Raw genomic sequence first — 15,343 nt, 5'->3', positions numbered from 1 at the left:
TCTATGCTGGAAATAAATGCATGAAACATCAGAAACAACTGTGCTGGGGCAGCTGGCATCTCAAGTCATGTAAACAAGGGCTGCGCATGAGGCAGCAGCCTCAAAAATGAGTGGAGAGAGGTCTTTGAGTAGTGTGCTGGCCTCATGGCCATAACTATAAGTTGGGGAGCCATAACGGCTTGATGATGCTTTGCCGAATCTGCTGGGGCCCTTCTGTTTTCATCTGCTTCGGAAGATCTTGATTGATACTCTCTACCGCTTCCCTGATACTCTTTGTCGCTTCCCGATCTTTCTTGGCTTTAAAAATGCTCTAAACTGTCACATCATCTCATTAGGGGCCGTTATTTGGCCCAAGTATATGCTGCGAGGGGCTTTGTTGCTTCTGGGTGTTTGTCGGCCCTTGGCCGACTCAAAATGCTTTAGCAACACTTAACATCATGAACTGGATGGGTAAAGGGTCACTGAAGGCCTGCCGAGATGAAAGCCTACTATTTGGGGAAATTTGGGCCTGGAGCGATCCAAGAATGGCCTGAAAAAACCGTTATTTCTTTAAACCTGGGCGGGCGCGGGCACCGCATACAAAACCTTTGAAAACTACCCATTTCCGAATAACACAGAAAATTTGTCACAAACATGAAATTTTAATGGAAAATTGGCTTTTGGCAGGCACTGTAGCAGCCTTTAAATCCTGGCTGTTGGATCCGGCGCGGGCCGATCCAACGGTCAGTGCTAAATCGCATCGGGGTGGACCATTGGTCCCAAAAATAGTGCTTCCGAAATGCTGCGGACCCGAAATGCTTATAGGCCCTTTCTTTATTGAGATCGGGTCTGGCCCATCGGCGAACTCTTATCGGTGGATTTGAATGAAAATGGGCATCGGACCCGAAATCCCTTTCAACTAATCTTTATAAATTATCGGATCCGGATATGGGGCGCACGGTACCAATCTTTGCAGACCCGATATGCCTTTATGCCGCGCTTTATTACTTTTTGGCTCCGCTGGTCGGAGCCATATAGGAGTGATGCGATCAAATATGGGTCGTTGATCTCTGGGCCTGAATGGGTGGTTGAGATTGACTCGGCAATTCACTATCGATGGGGTCATGGGGTTGCCACATAAAAACGCCGAAAACCCATCGGACCCGATAAGTTTATACAGGCCCTCTTTATTTTATTTCGGGTCCGACCCATCGGCGGAAACCCAAATCGGGGATTTACAATTGAAACGGGTCCAACGGACCCGAAACCCTTTAATACTGGCTTTTGATAACTTTTCGGTTCCATGAAATCGGAGCAGTATATGGGTGCTGCGAAGTGGAGGCCGCGTGACAAGATCTGGACCGTCAGATCTGGGGCCCGATCCAACAGTCCTGGATCCGTCGGCAGATCGGCAGTCGGAGGGACCGGGGGGTGGCACACATATGGAATTGCCGAACTATGCGGACCCGATATTCTTTTACTGGTCCACTTTATATGTTTTCGGGTCCGACCCATCGGCACTATGCCCCATGCCTTGAGACTTATCCATTTTCGCTCATATATGCCACTGCCCCCTCCCGATAGCGATATCGCATCGGAGGGGGACCAAATGAAACTTTATTATATCAGACCCATGTTTTTGTGAACTGCTAAGCCTTTTGGGAAATCGAAAGGGTTCCTTTATAGTTTGGCATGGATTCTAAGGCATCGGAAGGGGTCCGATAGCCCAAAAAGGGAGGATTTTATCCCTTTTTGAAGGTTTTTCATGGTTTTTGCATGATTTTTGTATTCTTATGCCTTGGAAGGAGTCCAAAGGCATTTAGGAGGAAAGTGATGTGGCTTTGAGAGGGGTTTAGTGGCCAAAGAGGGTTTCATGCCTTATAAAGGCAAACCAAGGTAAAAGGGGTGATTTTAAACATGTGAAGGAGAATTATGCAAAGGAATGAGTCCTTATGCATTTGGAAGATAGTTAGGGGGGTGATGAAGGGTTCTATGCATCGGAAAGGGTCCAAAATGCATTAGAAGATGGTTTGAGGGGGGCAGTGTGGGTTCTTGCTGAGTTTCTGATAAACTTAGCAATTCCCAAGGATGTATATGGTTATTTTTCAACCAGGGGGAGGGATAAGTATATAAGGGATCTATTAACATAGTTTTAGTAGGGGGAGGGGAAATAGATAGGGAATTACATAATAGAGTTAGTAGTTAATATGATAATGATGAGAAAAGCGCTAAGAATGATGTCTTAGGCTATAAATGGGGGAAAATGACTGATAGAAGAGATGTGAACATTCCTTGAGTGAAGCATATCTCCACCGAGGCAAATGATATGGAGAATGATGAATCTAAGAGGTATCAAGCAGATCTTGACCTCTTTAGGGGAAGTTAGTGAGTGATTTGGGGAAAAAGGAAGAAGGGGAAGTTAGTCATGCCTCGCTTGAAGTCCTCCAACTGGAAAACTGCCTCACACTTGTGATATGAATAGATATAACACTTGACAATATGAAATGGATCACAAGCCATGATTCTGCAACCACAAAGCTACCTACCCGACCTACTTGCCTAGCATTTTCTCTTCTTTTTGGTTTGGGTGCACTTGAACTAGCATACCCAGCTTTTTGTTCTTTTCTTCTTGTTGTCCTCCTATCTACAACTACACTTATTTCAACTAGGGGCTCAGATTAAGCTGTTGAGCACCCTTGTTTCTCTACCTAACTACAAATCTGCCAAGATTAAGCTGTTTGGACAAATGTTCATTCTCTATATTCTACAATCATGAAATTGAAACCTAGGGAGGCCAAGATTAAGCTGTTTGGCCTACCCTTAACTGAAAACTGATCAAAATGGATTACTTATCAAAACTGGAACAAAGCAGTAGCATTAAAACTGGCACACCTTCATGGATACTTCTCTGGTCATCTGTAACAAATATGGAGCATTGCAGCAAGCAAAGTATGACATATTTGGCATGTAAAAATGTCGATCATGAAAGATGATTAACCTGCCGCAACAGGAGGCTAACAGAGCCAAATATGAAATATGGGAATCCAGAATGGAAGTCTATTTGCAAGCTCAAGGATACGATGTATGGAACTCTGTTATTTTTTGTGACAAATCTACCAATGAATCTATAAGATACAATACAAAAGCTATGAATGTCATTCTAGGAGCTCTTCTAGACTTTGTAATTTCTAAAGTAGATCAATGTTTATTAATCAAGAATATTTGGCATAAGATTCATATCCTGTACTTGAATAAGTATGCAAGTCAAGAAGATGATGATGATGATAATGATTCAAATAAAGTAAATTCTTGGGTTTAAGAATATGAAAATAATGATGAAGAAGAAGCACTTATCGACATTGAGGCATAATTGATCAATGCCTTATGTGATCTTAGCAAAGAAAGGAAGTGAAATCAGATACTTGAAGAATAAGTTTCCCTTCTAAGACTTCAAGTGCAAGAAGTTGAAAATGAAGAGAAAAACTTTAAAATCCAATTAAAGGAATCTGTCCGGATGTACATAGAAAAAGTTGGTCAAAATAAAAAGGAACTTGATGCATCTCTAGTGGAAATAAAAAAGCTCAAGGGATGGCAAAAGGAACCTTTGCAAGATGTTGAAAAGAGGGATCATATCATTGATGAAAATGACCAAGAAATCACGTAGATGAATATGAAAAAAACAGAATCAGGTAAAGCTTCATACAATGAAGGCACAATCTCCAAGCCCACGCAAAGCAAGATTGACAATAAAATTCTTCAAAGGCTAAATCAAATTGAATGATAGAATAAGGTTGAAAATGTTGTTGCTCCAAGAAGTAAGGATCAAGAAAGGGATATACCTTCTTCCTGAAAGAATGTTTACAAAATATCATTAGGACAAGACAATTCATCCAAGTACCTTAGATTTTTCGATGATTATTGTTTCTCATGTTCTAAATTCAGGCATATGGCTAGGGATTGCAGAATGTACGTGTTCAAAATAGAAGCAAGAAATGTTAAAAATAACATCTAGTAAAATCCTAATTTAATTTATCCTTGAATTAAATTAGGAATTAAATTGTAATTCTAATCTCATAGCAACTTGTAACAATTAACTAAGTTAAGTTGACTTATTTGTCTTAGTCAATTCGAGTTGGAAGTCTATCTAGATTCTTGTAGAGTGATCCATAAATTTTAGGGGCCAAGGTTGAGTTCTGTTGTGTTGTAATTATTTAGTTCACTTTAGCTGAGTTAAATTTAGTTAAACTAGTTCTAACTGTTGGAGGAACTAGTGAGTGGTCAAGTGAATTAAATTGGATTTAATTCACATGAAGTTATCAATTAGATAACTGATAAATCACTCAAAATATCTCATGCATGTCAGTTCACTTAGTTGAGATTAGAGTTCAGGGACAATGTACTATTAGTTGTATAAATTTCCTAGTTGTACAAATGGTGCATGAAATCAGTAGAAGGCCTATGATGGATTGTGCAGTTATGGTGAGGAATTTTCCCAATTAAATATGCGATAATTCTCTCAAGAATTGTGCAAGGAAGTAGGGGCTTGGTAGGTAGCAGAATTAGCCAAGTGTTGGCTTGAGCTAGTTTGTGAAGTAGAGAGATAGATTGTGCTTGTGCAAGAATTGTTCATGTTGAAAAAACATTGTATTTTCTTCTAAGTTCTTCTGGTTAATGTAATATAGATAGTTAAGGTTTTGAGTGGTTTCTTTCCTCAGAAAAATATTGTGTTATGTGCGATTGAAATTCTTCCTTTTCTGCTTAATGTTTTCATCGATCAATTTTTGTTTCCACTGATGAATAGAGTAGATTCTTGTATTATGTTTTAGCATATCACATAAGTTGTTGAATCTACAAGTAAAAGTCTACATGGTATCAGAGATGAAGAAAATATAGAAGAGGAGAATTCAAGTTTTTTGTATAGGTGAAATCGAATTTGTAGGTTGATACTTTAGAGTCAATGATATGTCATTCTACGGTTTGAGACTTGAGCATGCTCTGGAGGGAAGCTCTAATTACATAGCTAGGAAGAACAGGATGGAGGCAGTGCTGGAAGACAATGGGCTGAAGGAATTCATAGATCATGATATTCCAAAGCCTTCAACATCTGAGGCTAAAGATTTGGCTAAATGGAGAAAGTGTTAGGAAAAAACGATAAGGATTATCCTAGAAGGAGCTCGAGATCACATTGTTTCGAATCTCCACAGTAAGGAAACCCCATTTGCAATGTGGAAGGAATTGGTGAACCTGTTTCAAAATAATAGTGACCACATGGAGTTGGCACTGAAGGAACAACTTAGAAAGATCAAGATGGAGAAGGGCTGCTCTATTCTGAAGTACTTGACCAAGTTCACCCAATGTCAGGTTGATCTTGGAAGTGTCAGGATTACTATTGTCGAATATGATCTGGTGAGCCTAACACTTCTAGGACTTACCAAGAGCTAGTATAATTACCAGGACTCAGTTAATGGGAGGGAGAATATACCAGAGTGGGAGTGTTGTGGTCCAGATTTGTACAAGAAGAGTTTCAGCGGAACACCAAAGATGGGACCTCTTCCAAAGAAGTGGAAGATGACTTTGCATTAGTCAACAAAGAAAAGAAATACAATAGAAAGAAGTCCCAATGCAAGGAGGGTGGTAAGAATAAGGAATTTTAGAACATCAAGTGTTTTCACTGTCACGAGTATGGGCACTATTCCACTAATTTCCCATAGAAGAATGCAAGCAAGAAGGAGCCTGCAGTAGCAACAACAAGTGAAGCTCTAGCTTCACAATTTGAACTTGATTTCACTCTCATTGCATGCATGGCCAACACTATAGTGTGAAGAATGTGGTATCTCAACAATAATGCCTTGTTCCATATGATGGGGAATAGAGATATCTTTAGTGACCTTGAGGAGAAAGACCTCAAGCAGAACATAGAGTTTGAAGATGATGGGAGGTGTAGTGCAACTGACATCGGTACAGTTACCTTTCAGAGGGATTCTGGCTCCCTTCTCAGAATCACAAATGTGATGTATGTTCCAAGACTAAAGAAGAATATTGTTTCTAACGCGATATTGGAAGACCGTGGCTAGGATGTGATTTTTAGAAAAGGAAATGTTTCCCTTAGACACATCACCATGGGAGATTAAACAAATTGACGCGTGGGTCAAGAAACTGTATGCACTTAAGGTACAAGATGAATGCAAAGCCTTGAGGAGCAAGGTAAAGGTTAGAGACTTGGTGGTTGAGAAGGAGCGTGAATAACCTATCAACATGCAACCCTAGAAGCAGCGTCAGAAGCAACCTCAACAAGTTGTGGAGAATCCATAATTAGAGAAGTAGAGAGGAGACCGAGTGGAGACATCCACTCAAGTAGAGACCTTCAATAAGGGGGAAATTTTGAGCCAGGTGGGCAGAGGGAGTACATGTAGCCATACCTCTAGGTGAGAGGTTGGGCAATGTGAAGCAATAGTCCCAAGAGTGCAAAAATTTGGGTAGGGTCCATTGAGATGTTCCTTCTCATGGATCGTTCGTTGATGAGACATAGACAGTAAGTAGCAGGATGGATTAGTGGCGTTTGTCAGATGTGTCAAAGTGGAGGCAGAAAATAATAATATGTAGGTAGTAGGGAGAAAGAGTAGTTGTCAGTTGTGTTAGAGTTAGTACCGCAGAGTAGATAAAGCAGTAGCTAGTAGCAGGTGAGAGATGCTGGACAGATGCATATGATGATTTGAATTTGATTTTTTTTCAGTTTGGAGTATGGAGTAGAAACAACAATAGAGATAATTTTTACATGCATAAAATTCCAAAGGTACTAGATTAGGATAAAGTTGAATTCCTTTCTTGTTGAGAAGGAGTGTTGAAAATAGCAACAAGAAATGTTAAAAATAACATCTAGAAAAATCCTAATTTAATTTGTCCTTGAATTAAATTGTAATTCTATTCTCATAGCAACTTGTAACATTTAACTAAGTTAAGTTGACTTAGTTGGCTTAGTAAATTCGAGCCATAAGTCTATCTAGAGTCATGTAGAGTGATCCCTAAATTTTAGGGGACCAGATTGAGTTATTTTGAGTTGTAATTATTTAATTCAGTTTAACTAAGTTAAATTCAGTTAAACTAGTTCTAACTGTTGGAGGAACTAGTGATTGGTCAAGTGAATTAAATCAGATTTAATTCACATGCAGTGATGAATCAAATAACTGACAAATCACTCAAAATAGCTCATGCATGTTAGTTCATATGAAGACCCAGTTGAGATTATAATTTAGGGACAATGTACTATCAGTTGTATAATTTTCCAAGTTGTACAGATGGTGCATAAATCAGTAGAAGGCCTATGATGGATTGTGAAGTTGTGGTGACAGATTTTACCAATTAGATATGGGATAATTCTCTCAGGAATCGCACAAGGAAGTAGGGGCTTGACATGTAGAAAAATTGGCTAAGTGTTGGCTTGAGCTGGTTTGTGATGCAGAAAGATAGATTGTACTTGTGTAGGAATTGTTCGGGTTGAACAAGCATTGTATTTTCTTCTCATATCTTCTGGTTAATGCAATATAGATAGTCAGGGCTTTGAGCAGTTGCTTTCCCCATAAAAATATTGTGTTATGTGAGATTGATATTATTCCTTTTCTGCTTAGTGTTTTCATCGATCAGTTTTGGTTTCTATTGATGAGTAGAGTAGATTATTGTCTTATTTTTTAGCATTTCACATAAGCTGTTGAATCTACAAGAAAAAATCTACAATATGATAAGGATGATTATCAAAGACACCATCAAAACCCTAGAAACAAGTTTCCAGGATAATAAGATATATTTCAAAGGGGCTTTGTGAGCAGAAAGTATATGCCATAACTATGGACACATAGCTCATGATTGTGAATATATGAAGGAAAATATGGATATTAGGTACAGGGAGATTTGGAGAAGAAAAAAATAACAAGAAAATAAATTGAGTGAAAAAGTCTCAAAAATCATGATCTTAAGATTTGTAAAGGCACAAGACTATGATGAATCAATAGGTTCATTGAAAGATGTAAAGGATTAGGATGATTAGGTTATAGGGTCAATTCATACATTATTTTGAAGAATATATCTTGATGGTTCCCTATCCTATGAATATTGAAGAGTGGAAGTCTAAGTAGCAGTGGTTGAAGATCTATGCTTTGACAGATTGTTGGCTTAGTGGGTCCTAACCCAGGTTCAGAGTTAAGTTTCCAAACAAATCCCTACACTACTAGCCTTTTCAACATCAACCCGTGGAGTGTAGACTAAAGCCTCACCCGAAGCAGTATGGGGGGATGCTAGAACCAAGTTTCTACACACAAAGATGAGCGTGATGTCATTTTATGCCATGAACCCACCTTCATGTAGATCAATAAGCCTCGAGGGCTTATCGATATAAATTCGCTTAATCATATTCTATACCTCTGCGAAGGTATACAACTATATTTCGTAGACCCTAAACAGGTGAATCAACCCTTTTAATGCCTATGTAACTACCCTTAAGTCTGTGTTTGCCCAGATTAGCTTAAGCGTTTGATAACATTGACATGCAACAAGATATTCTTCGCATAAATAGTTATTATTACTTGCATTCATATGACAAGACAAATCATGTAGAATCATGCATCAATACATTATTAATTCATAAATCCATCATTCATCATAACATAATAGCACATTCATCCATAAAAGAAGTAAATAGACAAAACATAGGAATTACTAGAATAATTTCTTTATTAATGCTTATATTCTTCTTACAGACTCAAGACTTCCCTGCACACTCAGCTGCAGGGGCCTACGCACTCAACTATGGACTCTACTCCAGGCCTCTATGCTCACAGCTGTAGATCCTCTCTTCTACTCTAAGGCTTCCTCGCTCTTACTTCTAATGACCCATTCCATTCATCGTCATCCTTTGTTATATGCCTAAGACTCTCTAAGACACTCTTTTTTATACAATCCCATGGTTTGCAAACCATGTGTAGACCTACTAAAGCTGACACAACTTACATAACAAAAGGGTAAAACCATTTATGACACTTTACTATCTATGCACTCCATGACTGCATCTTGTAGAGAAATTACATTCTTTACAACAAAACTTCAGATTTTTACCCCAAAACTTGGGCTTTTGCCCCAAAATTGACCGTAGGGGACCCTGTCCCAATAGGCTCTCAATAAAAATATCGTGACTCGCCCCCCAAGTCACTCTATTGGCATGGAGATCTTACTGTGGAGACCTCCCAGCTCTACTTGTGCCACTACTACCTCATCCGCACTCTGCGTGGTTGCCTACTTGATTTTCTCCACCAGCTGCTCTGTTTCTAGTCCTGTGTTGTCTTCCTTTATCTTCTGTTGTGTTATTTGTAGGCTTGACAAATTCTCCTCAATGGCGACAGAGATAACATAGGCCTCATCTAGCCAAGGCCCCAATCTGGCTTTGAGGACCATCTCTTTCCTTTCCGCTGCCTCCACCTGTTCAAGCAACTGATTTACCTCATGCAGCTTAGCTAATCGTTGTGATATAGAGATAGTGTGCATCATCACTCTTGCTTCATCATACTGTTGCGGTAATTCACGGGCTTCCGTATTCAACCTCTATAGGTTAGGATCTTCCTGGAGCGCCATGACTACCTCCATGGACTGCTCAAAGAGCGTGGTGCAATCTGCCACCATGACATCTATTGTTGCGGCTCCATCCTTTACAACTGCCTCACACTATTGTCTGACCTCTAGTGGAGTTGAAGGTTGTGCATTCAACTCGAGCTCTATAATATTTAGGTTCATTTCCAACTGAACCTTAGCCAATTCTATTTTTACTTCGCACAGACCTGTAACCAACTTCCTCTTCTTGGCATCCACCAACGCTTCCTCCGGGATATGAAGTTCTGGGACTGTCCTACATGCCTCGGCCACCACGACAGAAATTTTCTCATTCTGCACCTAGACTTTCTTCCATGCTTCCAACAATGTTGCCTTCTCAACGAACATTTGTTCGTTGTTAACCTTATATTCACTAATCATGCTTAGCGCTACTCTCAAGCCTTAATCTTTGTGATCACACCTTCTTGGAGTATGTGAAGGAACTCACTAGGGAGCATGACCAAGTTTAGGTCCACATTCTTAAAGGTGCTGACAATTTCCTTGTCAGTGGCCACCTCTACATTCAAAGCTCCATCATGTAGCGTGACTGCCTGGAGATGCATTGACTGAACCAACTCTTCTGCTTGAGTGGTCCTCAGTGCCAAACTAGTGGATGTCACATTGCTCTGTCCTACTCCTACTAGAGTCTAGTTGTTTGGATCTACAGCTCACGTAGACTCAACTGTATGGTGACCAGTGCTTGCTTCTATTGTTGCTCAAATTGCTGCAGTTGTTCTATTGTTGTATCCCACACCTTATCACCAATATCATCCAAGTAACCTTTTGTTAGGGTAATTGGGTCTAGTGATGAATTGGTGGCTTTCATCTTTTTGTGCGGTCCTTCCTTCTCCTGCTCCCTATACCGCTTGACCCAAAAAGGAGTGTTTTCCTGTTTATCTCCATCGCCCTAGTCTGACTACTCTTCCTCCTCTATTTGTGGTGAAGAATACTTTTGAATCCTTTCAAAGCCACATTCTTCCTGCTCTGTTTGTTCTTTTTCGGTATTCTCCACATCTATTCGGGCCTTCTCCTTGGTCTCTTTCTTCCTCTTTTCAGCCAACAACTGAACCTTCTGTCTGGCCACTTCCTTTTTCTTTTTCTCTGTGGACTTGCTAGTTCTGGTAGCCTCATCGGATGCAACATGCTAGTCTGCTAGCCAACACTTGATGACTTCTGCAATAGCCTCATCCGTGGCCAGATAAGGTAAGTCATATCATTTCTGGTAGGGTCCTTACACTCTTGGATGTAAATATGGTGGAAGTCTGCCTTGAACTCCACATACCCTGACAACTGCTCAAACACGGTTGGTGACAACTGCAACTTTCTAGTTGATGGCCATGCGAGTACTTGCCTCCATCAGCACCCAGAAGACTTTGATTTCCATCACTTGTGCAACATCTTTCATGGCTCAAGGAGACACCAACTTTGTTCCTTCTGGTATATCCTTCTCCACAGGAGGAAATTGGTTATCCTTCGGCAAGACCCACCTGACCAACTCTATTGAGAGAAACATCGATGAATAGTGAAAAGTATTACTATCGTTCTGTGCCTCTCTACAGTTGACAAGGAACTTGCTACACAGGTAGTGCACCCAGTTAAACTATATTCCCTCTGTGTACTAAGCCACTAAAGAAACCACTGGTGCTAGCACCTCGTCCACGCGACTCTTTCTCATCACCTTGCCAACCAGAATTTGTGTGGAAATCTTGACCGCGGGGTCGGTAATGCTGGTAATTGAATACCTATGAAATTTTTTGACAAGCTTAAACTTGTCCTTTATCTTCTTAGTGAGGTTGTGCTTGCTCATCTTTCTGCCAAATGCATTGGCCAGATTCAGTCCTGAGTGCGTTAATAAAGTGATCCTGTGGATCAACATGTCGGTTATGGGGATCAACTCATTTAGCCACATGCATTCTTCATGTATCAAGCACACCAACTACTTGATGAAAATTAGGTTTATGTTTGACCGATGGTAGTGCGGCACCCATAACAAGTTTAGCAGCCCTGACTTGTTGACTACACGAATACATTCCACTAGCTCCAATGCAATGACTCAAGACTCCTTGTAGAAAACCCTTTGCATGAAGGAGTCGGTAGTAAGGTGGGGGAACTGCTCATGGTCCACCAAATCCCAATATTCAAGCTTCAAATGTGGGACCTGTGCCAAGCATGGACCTTCAAAGGTAATATTCTTTGGCGACAGGGGAGAGTTGAGGGAGAATTGTCTGGCATCTGGGTTCTTTGGGAGCTTCACCTTTCCCTTTGGTGGAGGGATATACTCTAGCAGTTTTGAAATAGGGTCCACCCCCTCCATGTCAATATATTTTGTGCCCTCCTCTGCCTCCAGATTGACGACCTTCCCCTTCTCCTTCGTGGTTGGCTTGTCTTTCCACTGCACCTGTGTAGCTGCATGTTTCCTTGGTGACTCACACACTGGCATCGACTTCTTTTGCTTATCATGTTTTGATTTAGGGCCCTATCTCATTGGTGTAGGCTTCGGCCTAGGTGACCTCGGCACTGTACGTACTGTCGTTGGAACCTCCATACTCACAACCTTAGGGGCAGCTTCCTCAGAGGTAACAGTGTCTCCAGCATTTACAATTTCTGTGGGACCTGGTCCTAACATGATATCTCGAATAAGCTTTCTATCTGATTTGGAATATTGAGGAAACACAGGGCTTGCAAGAAAATCCTTGAATAATTCACGGTTCATGTGCAATAGACAACACAACTCAGAAATTCTCAGAATGCAAAGTGTTTCTCGCTAGACAACCACCTGTAATTTGTAGGTGAGTTCAAATTTAAATTCGACTATTCCACCCAAAATTCGTCCATAAATGCGAGATTGGTAGCAGATTTCCAAAGATTTCACACTTGATTTTAGCCTTAAATGTCAGCTGGCCACTCCTTTTAACCATCTTCTGGAAGTCAAATCTTGAGCAATGATAGTAATGGTCATTTTCTAGCTACGTTGCGTGGTATCCACCCCTATAACGCAACTCCCTTCGCTCCTCTTCTAGTACTGTGACACCCTCTTGGTTCGTTCAGACACCTTGTCGCATAGCTCTACAATCGGGGTAGTGTATTTTATAGTCTTAGCTGCCTGGAGCGCTAAGACTTTGCTACCATCATGTAGTCATCGGGTCAGATTCCGATGTATGGCTTCAATCGGCTGCCATTTACCTTTCGCAGAAATGGATCTCCATTCAATTTCACAAGCTGAACTACTCCACCATCAATAATCTCCTTGATCACATATGGCCCCAACCAGTGCATGAGCAGTTTGATGTGCTAATTGTGCCATGCCTTTTCGCATTACTTCTAAACTTGCTGATGGAATCCAACCAAAAAACTATCTTCCTCGAGCTCTGTTAGCTACACGAGAATCTCTTCTAAGGCTCCACGGTCTGCCATCCCTGTAAATGCCACTATGCATAGACTAGGCATGATATACTCCATAGGCATCACAACCTCTATGCCATAGACCAACCTAAATGGCGTTTGACCAGTAAGCTTTTTACAAGTAGTTCTATAGGCCCATAACATGGCTGGTATGCACACATCCCAATCATTCCTCTACAAATTACAAACCTTTGTTAGTGCATTCTCCAATATCTTATTAAACACTTCAACCATCCCATTGGCTTGAGGATGATATGGCATACTCTTTTGATGATAAACTTGGAATTTTTTCGATTAGCGCGCTAGTTGTTTCATTAAGGAAATGCGTACCGTGGTCACTCATTAAAATATTCTGGAAACCAAACCTGGTCAACACATATTCAAATAGAAATTTCACTGTTTTTGCCCTTGTATAGTCCTTCATGAGCTGTGACTCCACCTATCTGGTCAAATACTCGATCACAGTGATGATGTACTGCGCACCTGTCTTCTTTCCCGGAGGCTGAATTGGTCCTACAAAATCAATTACCCATTTCTAAAATGGTTGCAATGATACCTGTGGGTTCAAAGGAAGCTCATCCCTTTGTGAGGGCCTACCGGTTCTATGAAATGCATCACACACCCTACAATATGCTTTGGAATCCTTATGTAACATTGGCCATGACAACCCAATGAGTAAAATCTTCTATGCTATTGCTTTTCCTACATAATGGACTCTTGCAGCCTCTCCATGAGCTTCAACAAGGATACTACTTTGTTCAAAATTAGGCACATAGCATCACAGTATCTCGCTCGATCCCATCTTATAGAAGTGACCTACAATAGCAGAAAAATATCCCACCCACACCACCAATTCCTTCTTCTGTTGACTAGTGTATCCTTTTGGAGCCGTTCCTGTAGTCAGGAAGTGGATAATGTCTGTAAAATTATTTTCTTATACGTGCATCGTGAAAAGCTATGTGTCAGACAACCCCTCCTCTAAATTAGTAGGCTCCTCTCCTGGTTCAATGTGTGACAGATGATCTAGCCCTGCATTCAATCTCCCTGGCTTCACAATTACTTCAAAATCATACTCTTGAAGCAACAGAAGCCATTTGCATATTCCCCCCCCCCCCCCAACACAGGTTTGTTGACTAGGTACTTTAATGTAGAATGGTCGGTATAAATCTTAAACTGTCCACCTAGAAAGTAACGCTTGAACTTCTCGAGTGCATACACCATAACCAACCCTTCATGCTCTATCTTCGAATAATTATTTTCAGCCTTCGACAACTTCCTACTCGCAAATGCTATCGGGTGATCCAATTCTCCTTCACCAGCTTGCATCAACACTGTTCCCAATGTGATACATGACACATCCACATGCACATTAAATTCCTTCTTCCAATCTGGGAAGACTAGATCAGTACGGTGACCATTTTCTCCTTCAATACATCCAGACTCAGCTGACATTCCTCATTCCAATAGAATGTAGCATCCTTCTTCAATAGCTTTTCCATCGACGTGGTAATCTAGGCATAGCTCTTGATGAACTTTCGATAGTAGCCAGTATGACCCAGTGTTAAACACAACTGCTTAACACTCCTTGGCACCTCCAAATTAATTATGACCGCAATCTTAGCAGGGTCCACCATTAATCCTTGTCTGCACACTACATGACCCAAAAAGATTCCGAAAGGGATACAAAATAAACACTTCTTCAAGTTTAGCGCAATTTGATACCTCCAACACATATCTAGCATCAAGCGCAAACTAGCTACATGGAACTTTACCAATCCAAGCATTGTCCAATCGTCAAAGTTGTTATGAAACTAGCTCAAGAAAAGATAGAAAAGATAGATCAACACCTTATAATTCAACCTCTTCGAGGGGGCAACCTCCTTTACATTACATAAATGAACAATTCTTGGATGATTCAAATGACAAAACCTCCTTTCTATATATAGGAGTCTAAGGAGTCACAATATAACGTAGCCGACCTAACAATAATAATATAAAGCCACAAAGATAACAATAGAGGGATTCTATGGGGCACAGTAATAACAATATGGGGATAATAGGGACACAACAATATTAATAAGGGATGCAACTACAATAGTAATGGGGTAATCACTAGTATTATAACGACCCAACATGCTTCTCTCCTTCAAAAAAGTGTTGTCCTCAACGCTTGAGTAGTTTTGGATGCTTTTGTATAAAATTCTCATCCTCCCATGTGGAATCTTCAGCGGATAAGTTCTTCCACTTGATAAGATACTCTGAAATTGATTGATTTCGTAGCTGTTGAGTTCTTGTTTCTATGACTGCTTCCGATTCCAATATAATTTTT

This window comes from Pinus tabuliformis, chromosome X (assembly GCF_031772625.1).
Source record: "Pinus tabuliformis cultivar Carrire ecotype Pingquan chromosome X, CPIR1, whole genome shotgun sequence".
Classification (NCBI taxonomy): domain Eukaryota; kingdom Viridiplantae; phylum Streptophyta; class Pinopsida; order Pinales; family Pinaceae; genus Pinus; species Pinus tabuliformis.
This window is presented reverse-complemented; position numbering follows the sequence as displayed.